The 24338-nt window shown below is 51.2% G+C and overlaps 1 long non-coding RNA gene across 1 annotated transcript; it reads left to right on the plus strand.

Moving 5' to 3' along the window:
- The first annotated feature begins 1724 nt into the window (after window positions 1-1724).
- LOC134430070 (uncharacterized) lies at window positions 1725-10930 on the plus strand. The gene is made up of 6 exons (XR_010030722.1): window positions 1725-1974; window positions 8709-8750; window positions 8846-8889; window positions 9116-9156; window positions 9238-10764; window positions 10879-10930. It is a non-coding gene; the product is annotated as an uncharacterized LOC134430070 (long non-coding RNA).
- Window positions 10931-24338: the final 13408 nt, after the last annotated feature.

A 24338-nucleotide genomic window follows, 5' to 3' on the forward strand; every position in this document is an offset into this window, starting at 1 on the left:
GGAGGCTGAGGGAGCTAGGCACACTCCAGGAGAGGGCAAGTAGCTGACTTGCAGGGATTTGGCCCACATAACTCTGGACTCATACTTTGGATTTGGTTTTCTTCATTGTAGCTGACCAAGAGGCTAACAGGCCATCACAAGGCCCTCCGAGGCAGACTCGTTTCAGGTGCAGCGTGGATTCACATCACTCATCATCAAAAAAGATAAGTTGGGGGCCATGGTCTGAAGATGGGAGAGTAGCAGGTTGGGAGTTCTTGGGGCAGATTTAAAAATGAGCAGAGGGAAAAGCATTCTTCTCCCAGGGCCTCTTAGGAGAGCTAAAGGGAGAGGCTCTGCTTTTGATGGCAGCTTTCAGGCAGGCAGTGCAGAACAGCTCTGGTCTGTGTCGTGTTGTCTGGTGTGCCGTGTTACCTGGTGTGTCTTTGGGGTCCCTTTTGCCTTCTTCCCTCGAGGCCCTCACCACAAGCATGATGTGTCGTGTTTCGTGTCCCCCTGTTTGTCACGTTCTGTGTCACGGGTGTCTGCATGTATTTGTGCTGGAGCTGTTCTGCCCTGCCGCATGGCCTGCTGCAATAGGACAAGCCCTGGGGAGTTGAAATTTGTAATGTGGGGTGTATTTGGGCTCTAGATGCTATTCCTAGATTGACATAAGGCGTTTGCAGCTTTTGAGTTATCCTGCAGGCGTTTGACGTATTGTTCTAACTTTCTCTCAGGTGCAGATGCATTGCATCCATGGCAGAGGGTCAGGGTTTGGAGGTGCCGGGCCTTCTTAGGAGCACGGTGAGTAGCAGACTGGTGGGGTTTTGGCTGATGTGGTACCAAGGTCAGGCCCTGATGTTTGGTTTTCTTTAATAGAGACACCAGCCCGGTGCCAGCAGGACCTTCCCAGCTGACGAGGTGGCCTTTCTTTGCACCTGACACAGACTGGCATCCCCAGATGTCTGAGAGATAAGTAGAGGGCTGTGACCCACAGAGGGGATGAAAGCAGGGTGCTGGTTTGGGAATTACTGGGAGGGGTTTTGGAGTCCACTTTGGAGGTGGGGGGTGTTCATGAAGTGGCCCTTTAGGCCCTGTTGTGGTGTGCTGTAATGTCCCATTTTGGCCTTCCAGGTCACTTTCCCAGGTGTGCCTATGTCTCTCTCCCTTCCCCCTTGCCCCCATGCTGAGTGAGTCCTGTCAATCAGGCTAAACGTTCCAGCAAGGCGTCGTGTGGTTGGTCAAGTTTAAAGGATGCCCCTATGCCCAGAGGTCATTGGCCTGTCTGGGTGTCATCTTCCCCTGAGACCCTGCCCCTCTCACCTGGTTGGTGGCTCACCTGTACCTCCCCTCCCCCTGTCCCTGAGCTTAAAAAGGTCATCAGACCATGCGGTCTCGGTTCTGTTGGAGCAGGTCCTCACGTTCAGACCTCTGTAACCATGGAATAAACCTCTGGACATTAAACCCTCCAGCAGAATCCTCTCCTTTTTCTCTTCACCATCGCCTGAAGCTATCCTCCTGAGGTAACGGGGTCCCTTACAAGCCTGGACTTGTTCGGTGCCCAGCTGCAACCACCAGCAAGCTAAGGTATCTCTGCAGTGACACACCGCAGTTGCTGCCTTTGGCCCAGCAGCGAGGGTCAGACTGGCCCAGGCACAATCTAACTGGTAATATTGGGAGCCACTTTTTCTCCAATATTTGGCGTCCCTGAGGCGGGCAAAGCGACTCTGCAGCCGAAGACCTGCAGTGCCTTGGAGAAGCTTCTGGCAGCCGTGCATCCAGCTGAAAGGGGCTTTGGTTTATTCGCCCTCGGCTAGAGACTTAGGGAATATTCCCAGAAGAAGTTTCGTGGACTGTTCGGCGCCTCTGGAAAGCCCAGCTCCTTTCTGGTGAGCAGATTTTCCAGAGGGAGGACAGGGTAGCCTCTCTCGCCCAAGAGAGGTCCTGTTCCGGTGAAGAGACCTGCCTGTACCCAGCCAGCTACAGCTTCCATTTTGGGTGAGTATCTCTGCTCTCGGTAGGGCAGGATCTCAAAAACAGACTCTGCCGTGAGTTCTGTTCCTTTTTGCATTTGCATTTTTGGCTGCGCAGCCCCACAGACGGGAATTCATTGATTTCTAGCTATTAGCTTTCTGCCGCGTGTTTTGCTGTCTTTTCGAATTCGCGCGGGAGCTCTCTCTCTCTTCCTTTTGGCTCTGCAAGCTCGGCTCTCTCCACGTGGTCGGGAGATCTTTCTCTCTCTCTCTGTGCGGGGGAGGGGGGTGTTCTCTGCACACGCGGCGCGGGGGGCCCCGGTTTCGGCTTGCCACGTGGCGTGGCTGCTCTCTCTGCTCCGCGGGGGGGTGCATTCCACGGCGGGGGAGGCTTTGTTTCTGCCTCTGCTCGGCAGGGCGTGCCCTGCTGCTGCTGCCCGGGAATTTGAAAAGCAGTATATACAGCTGCATTGTGAAGCTTTTGTCGGCTCGTTATCCCTTTCCATCTGTGGTTTTTTTTTTTTTGAAATCGGTAGCTGATTTTGGCTTTGTTTTTGGTCAGGCGGGATTTAGTACTTTGCTTTTTACATCTAACATGGGTTTGAAACTCAGCATTGTACAAAAAGGAGTGTATTATAATATTGTTAGCATTTTAAATAGTAGTAATGTGAAGTTCTCAAAGGGAAAATTGAAACAGTTTATAAGATGGCTTTTCCTCCACTTCCCACAAATCTCCCCTGAAGAAATCCACAATATTCAATTGTGGGATAAAGTTGCAAATGAATTGATAACCTTAGGACAATCTGGCAATGCCCCCTCGGCTAAATTTGTGTTTTGGAGTTTACAAATTCGTACAGCATTGCTCAAACAAAAGGAAATGGAGAAAAAGCCAAATGTAAAGCCATGTACCTCTACTCTCCCTGTTTCTCCCTCTCCTAGTTCTAAAACCCCTAAACCTCTTTCCCCAAAACTTAGTATTTTAAACAGATCAAACTCATTGGGAAGTCGACGCCCAAATTCTGTTGAAATGCCTGAGTTGCCCTCTCCACAAGGCCCTGGCCAGCCTGCGTGGAATCTTTCCCAATCCCTTGTGTCCCCTCCTCTGAAACCCACAGCACGTGTTAGCTTTGCAGAGAGTAGTGTTACCCAAAATGGCCCCCAGTCCCTAGGGGGTCCACAAGATGGTGGATGCCACGTGGCATCTTCCCAAACCTGGTCTTCTTCTTCCCAAAATCCCCTTAAGCATCCCAAAACTCCAGCCCCATCCCCCTCTCCTCCTGTTCCTCGTGACACCTTTCCCCCTCCCCCTCCCTTTCCTGCAATACCCTCAGCTCCGCCCCTCTACTCCTCCCAGGGGGCGTCTGCTGACGTGATGTCACCAGGTGTCCCCGCCCCCTGCCTGCCCCTTGACCCCGCCCCCTGTTCCCACGGTTTCCCCGCCCCTTGCCGGCCCCCTGTCCCCGCCCCCTGTCCCCGTTGCGTCTCCGCCCCCTCCCCGGGTTCCCACGGTGGGGACACACCCACTGCCATCCCCCAAACCTGTGTCTGTGATCCCAATGCTTCTGTTTCAAGGGATACAGAGCAGGGAACAGCAGACCCAATGCATAGTCCCATGTTGTCACTGGCTCCTGTTACCTTTCAGCCTGCTGCTCAGGGGGGAGCAGTTCCAACTGCTAATTGGAGTTCTTTTGGACGACAGTTGATTAAAGAGATCTGTAAGTCTCATAAAGAATATGGTCCACACAGTCCATATTTCCGTGGCCTTTTAAATTCTGAATTGAGTAGGACTGTAGTGATTCCACATGATTTAAAACAGCTTTTTTCCTGTCTAATGACCTCCACGGAATTTAAATTATGGGAAATAGCATGGAAACAAATGCTAAAAGATGCTCTCCCAGGCTTGCATGCTGATCCAAACACAGCCAAAGACAACAGTGGTAACCCTATCACCATTGAGCTCCTCTGTGGTGAGGGCCAATGGTCTTCTCCCTCGATCCAAGCTACTGCAATTCCTGCAGAAACACTCGAAAAAGTAAAGGAAGCAGCTGAAAAAGCATTCTTTTCCCTACAACCTGAGGGGCCTTTTGAGCCCTATAGTAAAATTAAACAGCTACCATCAGAGCCTTTTTTGAAATTTGTAGAAAGGTTAACTAGAGCTATTGAAATACAAGTTAAAAAAGAGAATGCTAGGGAAGCAATTTTAGAGGAATTGGCGTTTACAAATGCAAATGAACAGTGTCAAGCGGCAATCCTGAGCCTTCCTCTCGAACCTACCCCTACGTTAAAGGACATGCTTCTAGTGTGTAACAGGAGAGTGCCTCTGATGACTGTGGCTGAAGACACCAGACCAAGGCTGCTGCCAAGACCACCTCAGCGTGTCGCCGTTGCCAGCCCTGCGCCTTTCCCCTCAGCACATCAGTACCCTGGGCAGCAGCGGAGACCAGCAATGGTTGAGCCCACAAAACCATGCCTGCTTTGTAACAACCTAGGGCACTGGAGTAACCAGTGCCCCCTGAAAAGGGAATTTGATGAATTTAGAAATGGCAGGGGAGGAGAACTACAAGCCCTCCCTGGGGGTCAACAACAACAAAAAAACTGAAGAGCCAGCGCCGGCCTGCCAGGCGCATAGACACAAAAAGAGCAGGCCAAGGGAATAAGGGTAGCAAAACAAATCAAGCGCGCGATAATATTAATGATTGTGTAAGTGAAGCAGGTGCTTCAAAGACTGTGTATGATTTAAGTGATCCTGTGTTAACCACATCTTCTGTCAATGAGCCTTACAGGTTGCAGCTGACTGAGTCACTCCATCTGGAGGACACTGATTGGCATTTTGTGTCTGTAAATCCTGAACAGAAAGGTACTTGGAGCCGGATTCGTTGTAAGTACATCGTCATTGGGGACACCAAACACACACCACAAGAGATCGAAATTGCTCCGGGAATGACAACATCAGATCCTGAGCAATTCGTTCTCGGCCTGCATTGTTTCCACCCACCCCTGTTTCTTCCCAAGGGACAAATTGTTGCACAAGCTATCCCTGTGCCATCTTTACCTGAAAATATCAAAAAACAAGGGCCCACAGTCGCCCGGGTCCAAGTTATTGGAAAAGACAAACCCGAATTATGGTGTAATGTCAGTGGGGGTGGGGAGTCTAAACGCATTGAGATGCTTGTAGACACAGGTGCAGACTGCACAGTAATTCCAGTACAAGACTGGCCAGCACATTGGCCTTTGCAAAATGTTGCCAGTCACCTTCAAGGAGTAGGAGATCTGCAATTGGCAAGACAATCCAAAAGCATTACTCAATTTGAGGGACCAAACGGACAATTGGCTAATATCCGTCCATTTGTGTTGGATTATTCAGAACCTTTGTTAGGGAGAGATTTAATGGCCCAGTGGGGTGTCACAATTGATATTCCAGACTCTCCACAGCATATTTGTACAGCAGTCACTGAACAACAGCGCCCCACCCCAAAACTGAAGTGGATAACAGACAAACCAGTTCAGGTGAAACAGTGGCCGCTAAGTAAACAAAAAATAAAGGTGCTTGAAGAACTAGTGGAAGAGCAACTAAAAAAGGGCCACATTGTGGAGACCATGTCCCCATGGAACTCTCCAGTGTTTGTCATCCAAAAAGCTGACAAAAAGAGATGGCGGCTCCTCTGCGACCTCCGACAAATTAATAATGTAATTGAAGATATGGGTTCTCCCCAGCCTGGTATGCCATCCCCAACAATGCTTCCCCAAGATTGGAAATTAGCTGTTATTGATATTAAGGATTGTTTTTTCCAAATCCCCTTGCACCCTGACGATGCACCGCATCTCAGTTCCTTCTATTAATATGGAATCCCCTATGAAAAGGTACCATTGGACCGTTCTTCCTCAGGGATTAAAGGTCTCTCCAGCTATTTGCCGGTGGTATGTGTCTTCCCTGCTTTCCCCAGTACGTGCAGCCGCAGAGAAGGCCATCATCTATCATTATATGGATGATATCCTTGTGTGTGCCCCCAATGATGATTTACTCACGCATGCGCTTGACCTAACGATCGATGCATTGATTGTTGCAGGGTTCGAGCTCCAGGAAAAGAAAATTCAAAAGATGCCACCTTGGAAGTATTTGGGCTTAGAAATTGGAAATAGGCCCATTGTTCCTCAAAAATTAGAAATCAATCCAAAGATCAAGACCCTTGCGGATGTCCACAAGTTGTGTGGGTCTTTGAATTGGGTAAGACCATGGCTCGGTCTGACTAATGAAGACCTTGCCCCTCTTTTCAATTTATTGAAAGGGGGAGAGGACCCAGGTGCTCCTAGGTCTATTACCCCAGAGGCACAGAAAGCTCTAGAAAAGGTTCAGATTGCAATGTCCACAAGACAGGCCAACCGATGCCGGCCTGACCTGCCATTCAAATTTATCATTCTAGGTAAGTTGCCACACCTCCATGGAATTATTTTCCAGTGGGAGGAAAAACAAACACCTAAGGCAAAGAACACACCAAAAAAGGACCGGGACCAGAGGGACCCTCTCTTGATCATAGAATGGGTTTTCCTCAGTCACAAAAGGTCCAACAGAAGCACCCCAGGTTGCTCATGCTGCCTGGAGAAGAAAACGCCGCACGCGTTCTCTGGAGGAAATTCCATTTAAGCCTCCTATCTGGAATAGTTTATAATATATATTTGTTTCAAGTTTTTGTGGCAGTTTAGATCCCACTGTTCGTGTGTAGCCTCGAGACACCATGAGACCGAGCCTGCTTCTCGTCCTACTCGTGATCATCCCACCTGTGACCTCCTGCATAGTGCCTCAGCCCAAACCACATATGGACTACCTTGACAAAGGCTCTCAGACATCAACAGAGAAACTGACAACAGGCTTAGTGGACTGTTCAAGGGCTAGGGACTCTCGGGCTGGTTGGGATCTATTCTGAAAACTGTGTTTTTAGTGCTGTTTATTTTAGTTATAGTTATTGTAGTTTTTAGCATTGTTTTTGGACTAATCAAACGCATGGTTCTCAAGTTAGTTTCAAGCTCATCTCCCCCTCCTGAGGTCTACCATTTGGAAGCCCTCCGTGCTCCAATGGATGACCTAGAAGCCTCAGTGGAAAACACTGACCCTCCTGTAGAGGAAGAACTGATTTACCAACCATGGTTTGACAATCATTCTGCACCACAAACACAGTCCTCTTCTTTTTAAACAAAACTAGGGGGAGATGTTGTGGTGTGCTGTAATGTCCCATTTTGGCCTTCCAGGTCACTTTCCCAGGTGTGCCTATGTCTCTCTCCCTTCCCCCTTGCCCCCATGCTGAGTGAGTCCTGTCAATCAGGCTAAACGTTCCAGCAAGGCGTCGTGTGGTTGGTCAAGTTTAAAGGATGCCCCTATGCCCAGAGGTCATTGGCCTGTCTGGGTGTCATCTTCCCCTGAGACCCTGCCCCTCTCACCTGGTTGGTGGCTCACCTGTACCTCCCCTCCCCCTGTCCCTGAGCTTAAAAAGGTCATCAGACCATGCGGTCTCGGTTCTGTTGGAGCAGGTCCTCACGTTCAGACCTCTGTAACCATGGAATAAACCTCTGGACATTAAACCCTCCAGCAGAATCCTCTCCTTTTTCTCTTCACCATCGCCTGAAGCTATCCTCCTGAGGTAACGGGGTCCCTTACAAGCCTGGACTTGTTCAGTGCCCAGCTGCAACCACCAGCAAGCCAAGGTATCTCTGGGGTGACACGCCGCAGTTGCTGCCTTTGGCCCAGCAGCGAGGGTCAGACTGGCCCAGGCACAATCTAACTGGTAATATTGGGAGCCACTTTTTTTCCAATAAGGCCCCATAAAAGCAAAGTCTCACTTTTGATGACAGTGCTGAGGTGTGCAGCAGGGCAGAGCGGTCCCGGTGTGTCTCGTGTCACTTGTCTATTGTGCATTATGCGTTGTTTGTGTATCTCATGTCTTTTACCTTAGGCCTTTGAGGGGCCTGTCAGAAACCCTGGCATCCTTCTTAGCATCTGTGATCTCTGCATTCTGTGGCCTGGCACCCAGGCCATAGAACTTTTGACTCGGGAGCTCATGCAGGCATCAGACTCTCTTCTCTCTTTGGAAGCATCCAGTCAGATATCTTTTCACGTCTTGTTCTGAGCTGTATGGACAGCTGTGCCCCACCTGGATCCATTATGGTGGATTAGGACTTGTAAGAATGTGAGTGCAGGTAGAGGCTTCTGACTGTAGGATTCCTGGGCATCCACCTTTGCTGTTCTTGGAAGAAAACATTCAGTTTAGCATCTTCTGCCTCCGGGGTTCTCTGAGCCTCATCAGCTCGCCATCAGCTTCAACTCTTCTTCTTTTGCATTCTCTCAGTCCTTGCAGCCATTTTCCTTGCTAAGAGGTTTCTGTTCCTGTTGTGTCCCCAGTGTTTGTCACGTCCTGTCTTCCTGTGTCACGGGTGTCTGCACACATTTGTGTTCAAGCTGCTGCTCTGCCCTGCCGCACAGCCTGGTGCAATAGGAAAAGTCCTAGGGACTTGGAATTTGTAATGTGGGGTGTAGTTGGATTCTAGATGGGATTTGTAGATGGACACAGGATACCTGGAGCCCATAAGTTATCCTGCAGCCCTTTCACTTTCATCCTAACTTTCTTTTAGTTGCAGAAGGATAAATCCAGGGCAGAGCCCCCCATCCCGGGTGAGGGGATTCCCCCGTGAAGATCAGTCACTGTTTGTCTCTGCAGAGGAAGCATAAATTGTGGCTGCTGCAGCTCTGCTCTTTGTCTTTATTTTTAGGAAGTCAAGGCAGAGAGCAGCTGTCAAGGCTGAGTGGGCAAGGTGAGCATTGAGTAGGGTACCGAAGCAGTTGTTATTGCTGATGTCTCAGTTTCTGGTGCAGCTCTAAGTATGTATTATTCCTCTTTTTACTTTAGATGGACTGCTTGCCATCTATCCTAGCCCAGCATGCCCATGCCAGGTGGGTTCAAGCTTAAGGTATCAGTGTGGCATACTTGTCACGGTAGGGAGGTTGTGTTTTCACAGTATCTCAGCATGCTTTTCAGCTTTGTTTCTTTGCAGGTGCTGTCGCTGCCCTAGGCATGCCAGGGAAGAGAGGAGGGCAGGTGACTCGGTGTTTAGGCAGGCTGATTCCTAGGTGAGCATTATGCAGCAGCATGCTAAGTGTGTACATTTTCTTTTTGCAGGTATCTTCTGGGCGGCCTCTGGAGTCAAATCAAGACTTGAGGTGAGTTGGGGCAGGGGTGCGGATGAGTCCTGGGGATTACTGTTTTTGAGGGCAATGGTCACCTTTTCTGTTTTGCCTTAGGTACCCTGGGGAGGCTTGTAGCCACAGCTTGGAAGCGGCAGCACCGAAGCACACACATTGAGAACATCTCAGCGTCCACGTCCGACCGAGGATGGATTTTGTCCGCTCGTCTTCCAAAAGCTAAGTGTCGGGGCCAGTGGTTGGGAGAAGGGGAAAAGCCTTTACTATCACAGGAGGCAATCTGATGTCAGCTTAGCGGAGAGGTCTGTAGTGGGACGGGCTCCCTGGAAGTAAAGGGAGAGGGTTTCTCCTCAGCCTCACCAGAGCCTTTGCCAGGCAGAGCAGTTCCGACCCATCTCCACATTCTCGCGAACTTTGCGTCATCTGCCTTCCTCAACTTGACGTTGTCACGGCTCTTTCCCCCGTGGAGCTTGCCTTCAGGTCCGGAGCTGTAGCCGCAGTTACCTGGCAGTCCGCTTCCTTCTCTGGGCTTGCTGAGCCTCTCGAGCATCCTCCTAACTGCTTTGGCCCTAACTTCCTGTAATGAGTTGCATTTCATCATCACGTGCTGTTGTCATAGGGCTTCCTTTCCCTTGGCCTCATCGGCCTATGGCTCGTCTTGTGCTAGGACTCTCGGGTCCCTAAAGGGAAAGTGCCAAGCAGTTGCAACTTGTCTCTGTGTTATGTCATCTGTGTCTATGTTATGGTGTCTGTGTTATGCAGTGTGTGTCCATTGTCTTCCACGTCATAGGCCTTTGTTACATCTCGATGCTTTATCGGCTCTCTTCTGTGCCATATAGGCTGTGTTCTACTCACATTCCTTTCCGGATATCCCTTATTCCAGCATCTTTACATTTTTATTCTTTGAGACAGGAATGTCTCACAGCGACAAGATGTTCTCATCCATCTTCCTTCTCACTATCAGCTTTGGTAGTGCTTTTTTTTCCATTTTCTTGGACTTCTAGAGGGAGCATCTTACACCCTCCTCATGTGACTGCAGTAGTTCTATAGATTCCATCTTCTCAAAGAGTACAGGGCTCAATAAGTAATCTTCCAGAGAGTTAAGTCGTGGTTTATACTGTATGTACCTATCAACATAGGTACTGTATGTACTTACATTGCATGTACCTATGCTGGCTTATACTGTATGTACTTATACTGTATGTAAGTGCATCGCCTTATATTGTCTGTACTTACACTGTATGTAAGCATGTCGCCTTATATTGTGTGTACTTACACTCTATGTACACTTGCACTGTATGCGTCAGCTTATATTGTCTGTACTTACACTGTACCACTTATGATCGGAGCTGCCCTGCCCTGGCACGTAGTTACAGTTAGGTAGAACAGTTATAACAACTTTACTGTTCATCTGTCTTTTGTGGGATTTTGGGTAGAAAATTTGTCAGTCCAGAGTGGGGACAAGTCCTAGCTGTCAGATAGCCACTTGTTGACTCTTCCTGTTGTCTCACAGGTCCCCGAGGCTGCTGATTTCCCCAGGATCTGCCATTTACCTCAAGGAGCGGTAGCCAGAAGATGTGTCAAAGCGCCTTCTTCAGCATCTCAGGGAAGAGCCACAGTGAGCATGTAAGTGGAAGGAGTGTGTGTGAGAGCACGTGGCTGTATCTGTCTGCTCGTCTCTGCGTGTGTGAGCGCATGCTGACTGGATTTAACCTTGTGTATATGACTTTTGCTTTTCAGGTTTTGCAACTCATTGTTAAATTGAGAATAAGAAATTCCCAGCTGCCTTCCACCCTGGCTTTTTTTTTTTTTTTTGGTGCCGGCCAAGTAAAAACCCAGAAAAATACCCCAAGATAGGCTAGAAAAGACCAAAAAAACCAAGAAAATAAACCCAACATGGCCGAGAATACCCAGAAAAAAAACCCCAAGATGGGCAAGAAAAAATGCAGAAAACACCCACAGAAAACCAAGAAAAAAACCTCAAGATGGGCGAGAAAAATCCCAGGAAAAAAATGCAAGATGGAGCAGAAAAAACCCAGGAAAAAAAAAAAAACAGGGAAAAAAACCGGAAAAAAATCCCAAGATGGGCAAGGAAAAACCCAGAAAACACCCACAGGAAACCAAGGAAAAAACCCCAAGATGGGCGAGAAAAATCCCAGGAAAAAAAACCAAGATGGAGCAGAAAAAAACCTGAAAAAACCAAGAAAAAAAAAAAAACATGAAAAAACAAAAACGGAAAAAACCCAATGATGGGCAAGAAAAAACCCAGAAAAAAACACAGAAAAAAACCCCAAGACGGGCAAGAAAAAACTCAGAAAACACCCACAGAAAACCAAGGAAAAAACCCCAAGATGGGCGAGAAAAATCCCAGGAAAAAAACCCAAGATGGAGCAGAAAGAAACCTGAAAAAAAAAAAAAAAAAACAGGGGAAAAAAAAAAACCGGAAAAAACCCAATGATGGGCAAGAAAAAACCTAGAAAAAAACACAGAAAAAAAACCCAAGATGGGAAAGAATAAACCCGGAAAAAACCCCCCAAGACTAGCAAGGAAAAAAAAAAAAAAAACTTCAACATGGGCAAAAAAAACCTGTCGTAAAACCGGCCGTAAAGCGCGACTGTCGTAAAAGGTGCCGTAAAGCGCGACTGTCGTAAAAGGTGCCGTAAAGCGCGACTGTCGTAAAAGGTGCCGTAAAGCGCGACTGCCGCAAAGCGCGACTGTCGTAAAGACTGCCGTAAAGCGCGACTGTCGTAAAAGGTGCCGTAAAGCAGCACTGTCATAAAAGGTGCCGTAAAGCGCGACTGTCGTAAAGACTGCCGTAAAGCGCGACTGTCGTAAAAGATGGCCGTAAAGCGCGACTGTCGTAAAGACTGCCGTAAAGCGCGACTGTCGTAAAAGATGCCATAAAGCGCGACTGTCGTAAAAGGTGCCGTAAAGCGCGACTGTCGTAAATACGGCCGTAAAGCGCGACTGTCGTAAATACGGCCGTAAAGCGCGACTGTCGTAAAAGGTGCCGTAAAGCGCGACTGTCGTAAATACGGCCGTAAAGCGCGACTGTCGTAAAAGGTGCCGTAAAGCGCGACTGTCGTACATACGGCCGTAAAGCGCGACTGTCGTAAATGCGGCCGTAAAGCGCGGCTGTCGTAAAAGGTGCCGTAAAGCGCGACTGTCGTAAATACGGCCGTAAAGCGCGACTGTCGTAAAAGGTGCCGTAAAGCGCGACTGTCGTAAAAGGTGCCGTAAAGCGCGACTGTCGTAAATACGGCCGTAAAGCGCGACTGTCGTAAAAGGTGCCGTAAAGCGCGACTGTCGTAAATACGGCCGTAAAGCGCGACTGTCGTAAATACGGCCGTAAAGCGCGAGTGTCGTAAATACGGCCGTAAAGCGCGACTGTCGTAAAAGGTGCCGTAAAGCGCAAGTGTCGTAAATACGGCCGTAAAGCGCGACTGTCGTAAATACGGCCGTAAAGCGCGACTGTCGTAAAAGGTGCCGTAAAGCGCGACTGTCGTAAATACGGCCGTAAAGCGCGACTGTCGTAAAAGGTGCCGTAAAGCGCGACTGTCGTAAATACGGCCGTAAAGCGCGACTGTCGTAAATACGGCCGTAAAGCGCGACTGTCGTAAAAGGTGCCGTAAAGCGCGACTGTCGTAAAAGGTGCCGTAAAGCGCGACTGTCGTAAAACGTGCCGTAAAGCGCGACTGTCGTAAATACGGCCGTAAAGCGCGACTGTCGTAAATACGGCCGTAAAGCGCGACTGTCGTAAAAGGTGCCGTAAAGCGCGACTGTCGTAAAAGGTGCCGTAAAGCGCGACTGTCGTAAATACGGCCGTAAAGCGCGACTGTCGTAAAAGGTGCCGTAAAGCGCGACTGTCGTAAAAGGTGCCGTAAAGCGCGACTGTCGTAAATACGGCCGTAAAGCGCGACTGTCGTAAAAGGTGCCGTAAAGCGCGACTGTCGTAAATACGGCCGTAAAGCGCGACTGTCGTAAATACGGCCGTAAAGCGCGACTGTCGTAAAAGGTGCCGTAAAGCGCGACTGTCGTAAATACGGCCGTAAAGCGCGACTGTCGTAAATACGGCTGTAAAGCGCGACTGTCTGTCGTAAATACGGCCGTAAAGCGCGACTGTCGTAAAAGGTGCCGTAAAGCGCGACTGCCGTAAAAGGTGCCGTAAAGCGCGACTGTCGTAAAAGGTGCCGTAAAGCGCGACTGTCGTAAATACGGCCGTAAAGCGCGACTGTCGTAAATACGGCCGTAAAGCGCGACTGTCGTAAAAGGTGCCGTAAAGCGCGACTGTCGTAAATACGGCCGTAAAGCGCGACTGTCGTAAAAGGTGCCGTAAAGCGCGACTGTCGTAAAAGGTGCCGTAAAGCGCGACTGTCGTAAATACGGCCGTAAAGCGCGACTGTCGTAAATACGGCCGTAAAGCGCGACTGTCGTAAAAGGTGCCGTAAAGCGCGACTGTCATAAAAGGTGCCGTAAAGCGCGACTGTCGTAAATACGGCCGTAAAGCGCGACTGTCGTAAATACGGCCGTAAAGCGCGACTGTCGTAAAAGGTGCCGTAAAGCGCGACTGTCGTAAATACGGCCGTAAAGCGCGACTGTCGTAAATACGGCCGTAAAGCGCGACTGTCGTAAATACGGCCGTAAAGCGCGACTGTCGTAAAAGGTGCCGTAAAGCGCGACTGTCGTAAAAGGTGCCGTAAAGCGCGACTGTCGTAAATACGGCCGTAAAGCGCGACTGTCGTAAATACGGCCGTAAAGCGCGACTGTCGTAAAAGGTGCCGTAAAGCGCGACTGTCGTAAATACGGCCGTAAAGCGCGACTGTCGTAAATACGGCCGTAAAGCGCGACTGTCGTAAATACGGCCGTAAAGCGCGACTGTCGTAAAAGGTGCCGTAAAGCGCGACTGTCGTAAAAGGTGCCGTAAAGCGCGACTGTCGTAAATACGGCCGTAAAGCGCGACTGTCGTAAATACGGCCGTAAAGCGCGACTGTCGTAAAAGGTGCCGTAAAGCGCGACTGTCGTAAAAGGTGCCGTAAAGCGCGACTGTCGTAAATACGGCCGTAAAGCGCGACTGTCGTAAATACGGCCGTAAAGCGCGACTGTCGTAAATACGGCCGTAAAGCGCGACTGTCGTAAAAGGTGCCGTAAAGCGCGACTGTCGTAAATACGGCCGTAAAGCGCGACTGTCGTAAAAGGTGCCGTAAAGCGCGACTGTCGTAAATGCGGCCGTAAAGCGCGACTGTCGTAAATACGGCCGTAAAGCGCGACTGTCGTAAAAGGTGCCGTAAAGCGCGACTGTCGTAAAAGGTGCCGTAAAGCGCGACTGTCGTAAATACGGCCGTAAAGCGCGACTGTCGTAAAAGGTGCCGTAAAGCGCGACTGTCGTAAATACGGCCGTAAAGCGCGACTGTCGTAAAAGGTGCCGTAAAGCGCGACTGTCGTGAAAGGTGCCGTAAAGCGCGACTGTCGTAAATACGGCCGTAAAGCGCGACTGTCGTAAAAGGTGCCGTAAAGCGCGACTGTCGTAAATGCGGCCGTAAAGCGCGACTGTCGTAAATACGGCCGTAAAGCGCGACTGTCGTAAATACGGCCGTAAAGCGCGACTCTCGTAAATACGGCCGTAAAGCGCGACTGTCGTAAAAGGTGCCGTAAAGCGCGACTGTCGTAAATACGGCCGTAAATCGCGACTGTCGTAAATACGGCCGTAAAGCGCGACTGTCGTAAATACGGCCGTTAAGCGCGACAGTCGTAAAAGGTGCCGTAAAGCGCGACTGTCGTAAATACGGCCGTAAAGCGCGACTGTCGTAAAAGGTGCCGTAAAGCGCGACTGTCGTAAATACGGCCGTAAAGCGCGACTGTCGTAAAAGGTGCCGTAAAGCGCGACTGTCGTAAATACGGCCGTAAAGCGCGACTGTCGTAAAAGGTGCCGTAAAGCGCGACTGTCGTAAAAGGTGCCGTAAAGCGCGACTGTCGTAAATACGGCCGTAAAGCGCGACTGTCGTAAAAGGTGCCGTAAAGCGCGACTGTCGTAAATACGGCCGTAAAGCGCGACTGTCGTAAAAGGTGCCGTAAAGCGCGACTGTCGTAAATACGGCCGTAAAGCGCGACTGTCGTAAAAGGTGCCGTAAAGCGCGACTGTCGTAAAAGGTGCCGTAAAGCGCGACTGTCGTAAATACGGCCGTAAAGCGCGACTGTCGTAAATACGGCCGTAAAGCGCGACTGTCGTAAAAGGTGCCGTAAAGCGCGACTGTCGTAAATACGGCCGTAAAGCGCGACTGTCGTAAATACGGCCGTAAAGCGCGACTGTCGTAAAAGGTGCCGTAAAGCGCGACTGTCGTAAATACGGCCGTAAAGCGCGACTGTCGTAAATACGGCCGTAAAGCGCGACTGTCGTAAATACGGCCGTAAAGCGCGACTGTCGTAAATACGGCCGTAAAGCGCGACTGTCGTAAATACGGCCGTAAAGCGCGACTGTCGTAAATACGGCCGTAAAGCGCGACTGTCGTAAAAGGTGCCGTAAAGCGCGACTGTCGTAAATACGGCCGTAAAGCGCGACTGTCGTAAAAGGTGCCGTAAAGCGCGACTGTCGTAAAAGGTGCCGTAAAGCGCGACTGTCGTAAAAGGTGCCGTAAAGCGCGACTGTCGTAAATACGGCCGTAAAGCGCGACTGTCGTAAATACGGCCGTAAAGCGCGACTGTCGTAAATACGGCCGTAAAGCGCGACTGTCGTAAATACGGCCGTAAAGCGCGACTGTCGTAAATACGGCCGTAAAGCGCGACTGTCGTAAAAGGTGCCGTAAAGCGCGACTGTCGTAAATACGGCCGTAAAGCGCGACTGTCGTAAAAGGTGCCGTAAAGCGCGACTGTCGTAAATACGGCCGTAAAGCGCGACTGTCGTAAATACGGCCGTAAAGCGCGACTGTCGTAAAAGGTGCCGTAAAGCGCGACTGTCGTAAATACGGCCGTAAAGCGCGACTGTCGTAAAAGGTGCCGTAAAGCGCGACTGTCGTAAAAGGTGCCGTAAAGCGCGACTGTCGTAAATACGGCCGTAAAGCGCGACTGTCGTAAATACGGCCGTAAAGCGCGACTGTCGTAAAAGGTGCCGTAAAGCGCGACTGTCGTAAATACGGCCGTAAAGCGCGACTGTCGTAAAAGGTGCCGTAAAGCGCGACTGTCGTAAATGCGGCCGTAAAGCGCGACTGTCGTAAATACGGCCGTAAAGCGCGACTGTCGTAAAAGGTGCCGTAAAGCGCGACTGTCGTAAATGCGGCCGTAAAGCGCGACTGTCGTAAATACGGCCGTAAAGCGCGACTGTCGTAAATACGGCCGTAAAGCGCGACTGTCGTAAAAGGTGCCGTAAAGCGCGACTGTCGTAAATACGGCCGTAAAGCGCGACTGTCGTAAAAGGTGCCGTAAAGCGCGACTGTCGTAAATACGGCCGTAAAGCGCGACTGTCGTAAATACGGCCGTAAAGCGCGACTGTCGTAAAAGGTGCCGAAAAGCGCGACTGTCGTAAATGCGGCCGTAAAGCGCGACTGTCGTAAATACGGCCGTAAAGCGCGACTGTCGTAAATACGGCCGTAAAGCGCGACTGTCGTAAAAGGTGCCGTAAAGCGCGACTGTCGTAAATACGGCCGTAAAGCGCGACTGTCGTAAAAGGTGCCGTAAAGCGCGACTGTCGTAAAAGGTGCCGTAAAGCGCAACTGTCGTAAATACGGCCGTAAAGCGCGACTGTCGTAAAAGGTGCCGTAAAGCGCGACTGTCGTAAAAGGTGCCGTAAAGCGCGACTGTCGTAAATACGGCCGTAAAGCGCGACTGTCGTAAAAGGTGCCGTAAAGCGCGACTGTCGTAAATGCGGCCGTAAAGCGCGACTGTCGTAAAAGGTGCCGTAAAGCGCGACTGTCGTAAAAGGTGCCGTAAAGCGCGACTGTCGTAAATACGGCCGTAAAGCGCGACTGTCGTAAAAGGTGCCGTAAAGCGCGACTGTCGTAAAAGGTGCCGTAAAGCGCGACTGTCGTAAAAGGTGTCGTAAAGCGCGACTGTCGTAAATACGGCCGTAAAGCGCGACTGTCGTAAATACGGCCGTAAAGCGCGACTGTCGTAAATACGGCCGTAAAGCGCGACTGTCGTAAAAGGTGCCGTAAAGCGCGACTGTCGTAAATACGGCCGTAAAGCGCGACTGTCGTAAAAGGTGCCGTAAAGCGCGACTGTCGTAAAAGGTGCCGTAAAGCGCGACTGTCGTAAATACGGCCGTAAAGCGCGACTGTCGTAAAAGGTGCCGTAAAGCGCGACTGTCGTAAATACGGCCGTAAAGCGCGACTGTCGTAAATACGGCCGTAAAGCGCGACTGTCGTAAATACGGCCGTAAAGCGCGACTGTCGTAAATACGGCCGTAAAGCGCGACTGTCGTAAATACGGCTGTAAAGCGCGACTGTCTGTCGTAAATACGGCCGTAAAGCGCGACTGTCGTAAAAGGTGCCGTAAAGCGCGACTGCCGTAAAAGGTGCCGTAAAGCGCGACTGTCGTAAAAGGTGCCGTAAAGCGCGACTGTCGTAAATACGGCCGTAAAGCGCGACTGTCGTAAATACGGCCGTAAAGCGCGACTGTCGTAAATACGGCCGTAAAGCGCGACTGTCGTAAAAGGTGCCGTAAAGCGCGACTGTCGTAAAAGGTGCCGTAAAGCGCGACTGTCGTAAATACGGCCGTAAAGCGCGACTGTCGTAAATACGGCCGTAAAGCGCGACTGTCGTAAAAGGTGCCGTAAAGCGCGACTGTCATAAAAGGTGCCGTAAAGCGCGACTGTCGTAAATACGGCCGTAAAGCGCGACTGTCGTAAATACGGCCGTAAAGCGCGACTGTCGTAAAAGGTGCCGTAAAGCGCGACTGTCGTAAAAGGTGCCGTAAAGCGCGACTGTCGTAAATACGGCCGTAAAGCGCGACTGTCGTAAATACGGCCGTAAAGCGCGACTGTCGTAAATACGGCCGTAAAGCGCGACTGTCGTAAAAGGTGTCGTAAAGCGCGACTGTCGTAAATACGGCCGTAAAGCGCGACTGTCGTAAATACGGCCGTAAAGCGCGACTGTCGTAAAAGGTGCCGTAAAGCGCGACTGTCGTAAATACGGCCGTAAAGCGCGACTGTCGTAAATACGGCCGTAAAGCGCGACTGTCGTAAATACGGCCGTAAAGCGCGACTGTCGTAAATACGGCCGTAAAGCGCGACTGTCGTAAAAGGTGCCGTAAAGCGCGACTGTCGTAAATACGGCCGTAAAGCGCGACTGTCGTAAATACGGCCGTAAAGCGCGACTGTCGTAAAAGGTGCCGTAAAGCGCGACTGTCGTAAAAGGTGCCGTAAAGCGCGACTGTCGTAAATACGGCCGTAAAGCGCGACTGTCGTAAATACGGCTGTAAAGCGCGACTGTCGTAAATACGGCCGTAAAGCGCGACTGTCGTAAAAGGTGCCGTAAAGCGCGACTGTCGTAAATACGGCCGTAAAGCGCGACTGTCGTAAAAGGTGCCGTAAAGCGCGACTGTCGTAAATGCGGCCGTAAAGCGCGACTGTCGTAAATACGGCCGTAAAGCGCGACTGTCGTAAAAGGTGCCGTAAAGCGCGACTGTCGTAAAAGGTGCCGTAAAGCGCGACTGTCGTAAAAGGTGCCGTAAAGCGCGACTGTCGTAAATACGGCCGTAAAGCGCGACTGTCGTAAATACGGCCGTAAAGCGCGACTGTCGTAAATACGGCCGTAAAGCGCGACTGTCGTAAAAGGTGCCGTAAAGCGCGACTGTCGTAAATACGGCCGTAAATCGCGACTGTCGTAAATACGGCCGTAAAGCGCGACTGTCGTAAATACGGCCGTTAAGCGCGACAGTCGTAAAAGGTGCCGTAAAGCGCGACTGTCGTAAAAGGTGCCGTAAAGCGCGACTGTCGTAAAAGGTGCCGTAAAGCGCGACTGTCGTAAATACGGCCGTAAAGCGCGACTGTCGTAAAAGGTGCCGTAAAGCGCGACTGTCGTAAATACGGCCGTAAAGCGCGACTGTCGTAAAAGGTGCCGTAAAGCGCGACTGTCGTAAAAGGTGCCGTAAAGCGCGACTGTCGTAAATACGGCCGTAAAGCGCGACTGTCGTAAATACGGCCGTAAAGCGCGACTGTCGTAAATACGGCCGTAAAGCGCGACTGTCGTAAATACGGCCGTAAAGCGCGACTGTCGTAAAAGGTGCCGTAAAGCGCGACTGTCGTAAAAGGTGCCGTAAAGCGCGACTGTCGTAAAAGGTGTCGTAAAGCGCGACTGTCGTAAATACGGCCGTAAAGCGCGACTGTCGTAAAAGGTGCCGTAAAGCGCGACTGTCGTAAATACGGCCGTAAAGCGCGACTGTCGTAAATACGGCCGTAAAGCGCGACTGTCGTAAAAGGTGCCGTAAAGCGCGACTGTCGTAAATACGGCCGTAAAGCGCGACTGTCGTAAATACGGCCGTAAAGCGCGACTGTCGTAAAAGGTGCCGTAAAGCGCGACTGTCGTAAATACGGCCGTAAAGCGCGACTGTCGTAAATACGGCCGTAAAGCGCGACTGTCGTAAATACGGCCGTAAAGCGCGACTGTCGTAAATACGGCCGTAAAGCGCGACTGTCGTAAATGCGGCCGTAAAGCGCGACTGTCGTAAATACGGCCGTAAAGCGCGACTGTCGTAAAAGGTGCCGTAAAGCGCGACTGTCGTAAAAGGTGCCGTAAAGCGCGACTGTCGTAAAAGGTGCCGTAAAGCGCGACTGTCGTAAATACGGCCGTAAAGCGCGACTGTCGTAAAAGGTGCCGTAAAGCGCGACTGTCGTAAATACGGCCGTAAAGCGCGACTGTCGTAAAAGGTGCCGTAAAGCGCGACTGTCGTAAATACGGCCGTAAAGCGCGACTGTCGTAAAAGGTGCCGTAAAGCGCGACTGTCGTAAATACGGCCGTAAAGCGCGACTGTCGTAAATACGGCCGTAAAGCGCGACTGTCGTAAAAGGTGCCGTAAAGCGCGACTGTCGTAAATACGGCCGTAAAGCGCGACTGTCGTAAAAGGTGCCGTAAAGCGCGACTGTCGTAAATACGGCCGTAAAGCGCGACTGTCGTAAAAGGTGCCGTAAAGCGCGACTGTCGTAAAAGGTGCCGTAAAGCGCGACTGTCGTAAATACGGCCGTAAAGCGCGACTGTCGTAAATACGGCCGTAAAGCGCGACTGTCGTAAATACGGCCGTAAAGCGCGACTGTCGTAAATACGGCCGTAAAGCGCGACTGTCGTAAAAGGTGCCGTAAAGCGCGACTGTCGTAAATGCGGCCGTAAAGCGCGACTGTCGTAAATACGGCCGTAAAGCGCGACTGTCGTAAAAGGTGCCGTAAAGCGCGACTGTCGTAAATGCGGCCGTAAAGCGCGACTGTCGTAAATACGGCCGTAAAGCGCGACTGTCGTAAATACGGCCGTAAAGCGCGACTGTCGTAAATACGGCCGTAAAGCGCGACTGTCGTAAATACGGCCGTAAAGCGCGACTGTCGTAAATACGGCCGTAAAGCGCGACTGTCGTAAAAGGTGCCGTAAAGCGCGACTGTCGTAAATACGGCCGTAAAGCGCGACTGTCGTAAAAGGTGCCGTAAAGCGCGACTGTCGTAAATACGGCCGTAAAGCGCGACTGTCGTAAAAGGTGCCGTAAAGCGCGACTGTCGTAAATGCGGCCGTAAAGCGCGACTGTCGTAAATACGGCCGTAAAGCGCGACTGTCGTAAAAGGTGCCGTAAAGCGCGACTGTCGTAAATGCGGCCGTAAAGCGCGACTGTCGTAAATACGGCCGTAAAGCGCGACTGTCGTAAATACGGCCGTAAAGCGCGACTGTCGTAAAAGGTGCCGTAAAGCGCGACTGTCGTAAATACGGCCGTAAAGCGCGACTGTCGTAAAAGGTGCCGTAAAGCGCGACTGTCGTAAAAGGTGCCGTAAAGCGCAACTGTCGTAAATACGGCCGTAAAGCGCGACTGTCGTAAAAGGTGCCGTAAAGCGCGACTGTCGTAAAAGGTGCCGTAAAGCGCGACTGTCGTAAATACGGCCGTAAAGCGCGACTGTCGTAAAAGGTGCCGTAAAGCGCGACTGTCGTAAATGCGGCCGTAAAGCGCGACTGTCGTAAAAGGTGCCGTAAAGCGCGACTGTCGTAAATACGGCCGTAAAGCGCGACTGTCGTAAATACGGCCGTAAAGCGCGACTGTCGTAAATACGGCCGTAAAGCGCGACTGTCGTAAAAGGTGCCGTAAAGCGCGACTGTCGTAAATACGGCCGTAAAGCGCGACTGTCGTAAAAGGTGCCGTAAAGCGCGACTGTCGTAAAAGGTGCCGTAAAGCGCGACTGTCGTAAAAGGTGCCGTAAAGCGCGACTGTCGTAAATGCGGCCGTAAAGCGCGACTGTCGTAAATACGGCCGTAAAGCGCGACTGTCGTAAATGCGGCCGTAAAGCGCGACTGTCGTAAAAGGTGCCGTAAAGCGCGACTGTCGTAAATACGGCCGTAAAGCGCGACTGTCGTAAAAGGTGCCGTAAAGCGCGACTGTCGTAAATGCGGCCGTAAAGCGCGACTGTCGTAAAAGGTGCCGTAAAGCGCGACTGTCGTAAAAGGTGCCGTAAAGCGCGACTGTCGTAAATACGGCCGTAAAGCGCGACTGTCGTAAAAGGTGCCGTAAAGCGCGACTGTCGTAAATGCGGCCGTAAAGCGCGACTGTCGTAAAAGGTGCCGTAAAGCGCGACTGTCGTAAAAGGTGCCGTAAAGCGCGACTGTCGTAAATACGGCCGTAAAGCGCGACTGTCGTAAAAGGTGCCGTAAAGCGCGAGTGTCGTAAATACGGCCGTAAAGCGCGACTGTCGTAAAAGGTGCCGTAAAGCGCGACTGTCGTAAAAGGTGCCGTAAAGCGCGACTGTCGTAAAAGGTGTCGTAAAGCGCGACTGTCGTAAATACGGCCGTAAAGCGCGACTGTCGTAAATACGGCCGTAAAGCGCGACTGTCGTAAATACGGCCGTAAAGCGCGACTGTCGTAAATACGGCCGTAAAGCGCGACTGTCGTAAAAGGTGCCGTAAAGCGCGACTGTCGTAAATACGGCCGTAAAGCGCGACTGTCGTAAATACGGCCGTAAAGCGCGACTGTCGTAAAAGGTGCCGTAAAGCGCGACTGTCGTAAATACGGCCGTAAAGCGCGACTGTCGTAAATACGGCCGTAAAGCGCGACTGTCGTAAAAGGTGCCGTAAAGCGCGACTGTCGTAAATACGGCCGTAAAGCGCGACTGTCGTAAAAGGTGCCGTAAAGCGCGACTGTCGTAAAAGGTGCCGTAAAGCGCGACTGTCGTAAATGCGGCCGTAAAGCGCGACTGTCGTAAATACGGCCGTAAAGCGCGACTGTCGTAAATACGGCCGTAAAGCGCGACTGTCGTAAATACGGCCGTAAAGCGCGACTGTCGTCAATACGGCCGTAAAGCGCGACTGTCGTAAATACGGCCGTAAAGCGCGACTGTCGTAAATGCGGCCGTAAAGCGCGACTGTCGTAAAAGGTGCCGTAAAGCGCGACTGTCGTAAATACGGCCGTAAAGCGCGACTGTCGTAAATACGGCCGTAAAGCGCGACTGTCGTAAAAGGTGCCGTAAAGCGCGACTGTCGTAAATGCGGCCGTAAAGCGCGACTGTCGTAAATACGGCCGTAAAGCGCGACTGTCGTAAAAGGTGCCGTAAAGCGCGACTGTCGTAAATACGGCCGTAAAGCGCGACTGTCGTAAAAGGTGCCGTAAAGCGCGACTGTCGTAAATGCGGCCGTAAAGCGCGACTGTCGTAAATACGGCCGTAAAGCGCGACTGTCGTAAATACGGCCGTAAAGCGCGACTGTCGTAAATACGGCCGTAAAGCGCGACTGTCGTAAATACGGCCGTAAAGCGCGACTGTCGTAAATACGGCCGTAAAGCGCGACTGTCGTAAATACGGCCGTAAAGCGCGACTGTCGTAAATACGGCCGTAAAGCGCGACTGTCGTAAAAGGTGCCGTAAAGCGCGACTGTCGTAAATACGGCCGTAAAGCGCGACTGTCGTAAATACGGCCGTAAAGCGCGACTGTCGTAAATACGGCCGTAAAGCGCGACTGTCGTAAATGCGGCCGTAAAGCGCGACTGTCATAAAAGGTGCCGTAAAGCGCGACTGTCGTAAATACGGCCGTAAAGCGCGACTGTCGTAAAAGGTGCCGTAAAGCGCGACTGTCGTAAATGCGGCCGTAAAGCGCGACTGTCGTAAAAGGTGCCGTAAAGCGCGACTGTCGTAAAAGGTGCCGTAAAGCGCGACTGTCGTAAATACGGCCGTAAAGCGCGACTGTCGTAAAAGGTGCCGTAAAGCGCGACTGTCGTAAATACGGCCGTAAAGCGCGACTGTCGTAAAAGGTGCCGTAAAGCGCGACTGTCGTAAATGCGGCCGTAAAGCGCGACTGTCGTAAATACGGCCGTAAAGCGCGACTGTCGTAAATACGGCCGTAAAGCGCGACTGTCGTAAAAGGTGCCGTAAAGCGCGACTGTCGTAAATACGGCCGTAAAGCGCGACTGTCGTAAATACGGCCGTAAAGCGCGACTGTCGTAAATACGGCCGTAAAGCGCGACTGTCGTAAAAGGTGCCGTAAAGCGCGACTGTCGTAAATACGGCCGTAAAGCGCGACTGTCGTAAAAGGTGCCGTAAAGCGCGACTGTCGTAAAAGGTGCCGTAAAGCGCGACTGTCGTAAATACGGCCGTAAAGCGCGACTGTCGTAAAAGGTGCCGTAAAGCGCGACTGTCGTAAATACGGCCGTAAAGCGCGACTGTCGTAAATACGGCCGTAAAGCGCGACTGTCGTAAAAGGTGCCGTAAAGCGCGACTGTCGTAAATGCGGCCGTAAAGCGCGACTGTCGTAAATACGGCCGTAAAGCGCGACTGTCGTAAATACGGCCGTAAAGCGCGACTGTCGTAAAAGGTGCCGTAAAGCGCGACTGTCGTAAATGCGGCCGTAAAGCGCGACTGTCGTAAAAGGTGCCGTAAAGCGCAACTGTCGTAAAAGGTGCCGTAAAGCGCGACTGTCGTAAATACGGCCGTAAAGCGCGACTGTCGTAAATACGGCCGTAAAGCGCGACTGTCGTAAATACGGCCGTAAAGCGCGACTGTCGTAAAAGGTGCCGTAAAGCGCGACTGTCGTAAATACGGCC

Source organism: Melospiza melodia, chromosome 27, assembly GCF_035770615.1.
Source record: "Melospiza melodia melodia isolate bMelMel2 chromosome 27, bMelMel2.pri, whole genome shotgun sequence".
In the NCBI taxonomy this organism is placed as follows: Eukaryota; Metazoa; Chordata; class Aves; order Passeriformes; family Passerellidae; genus Melospiza; species Melospiza melodia.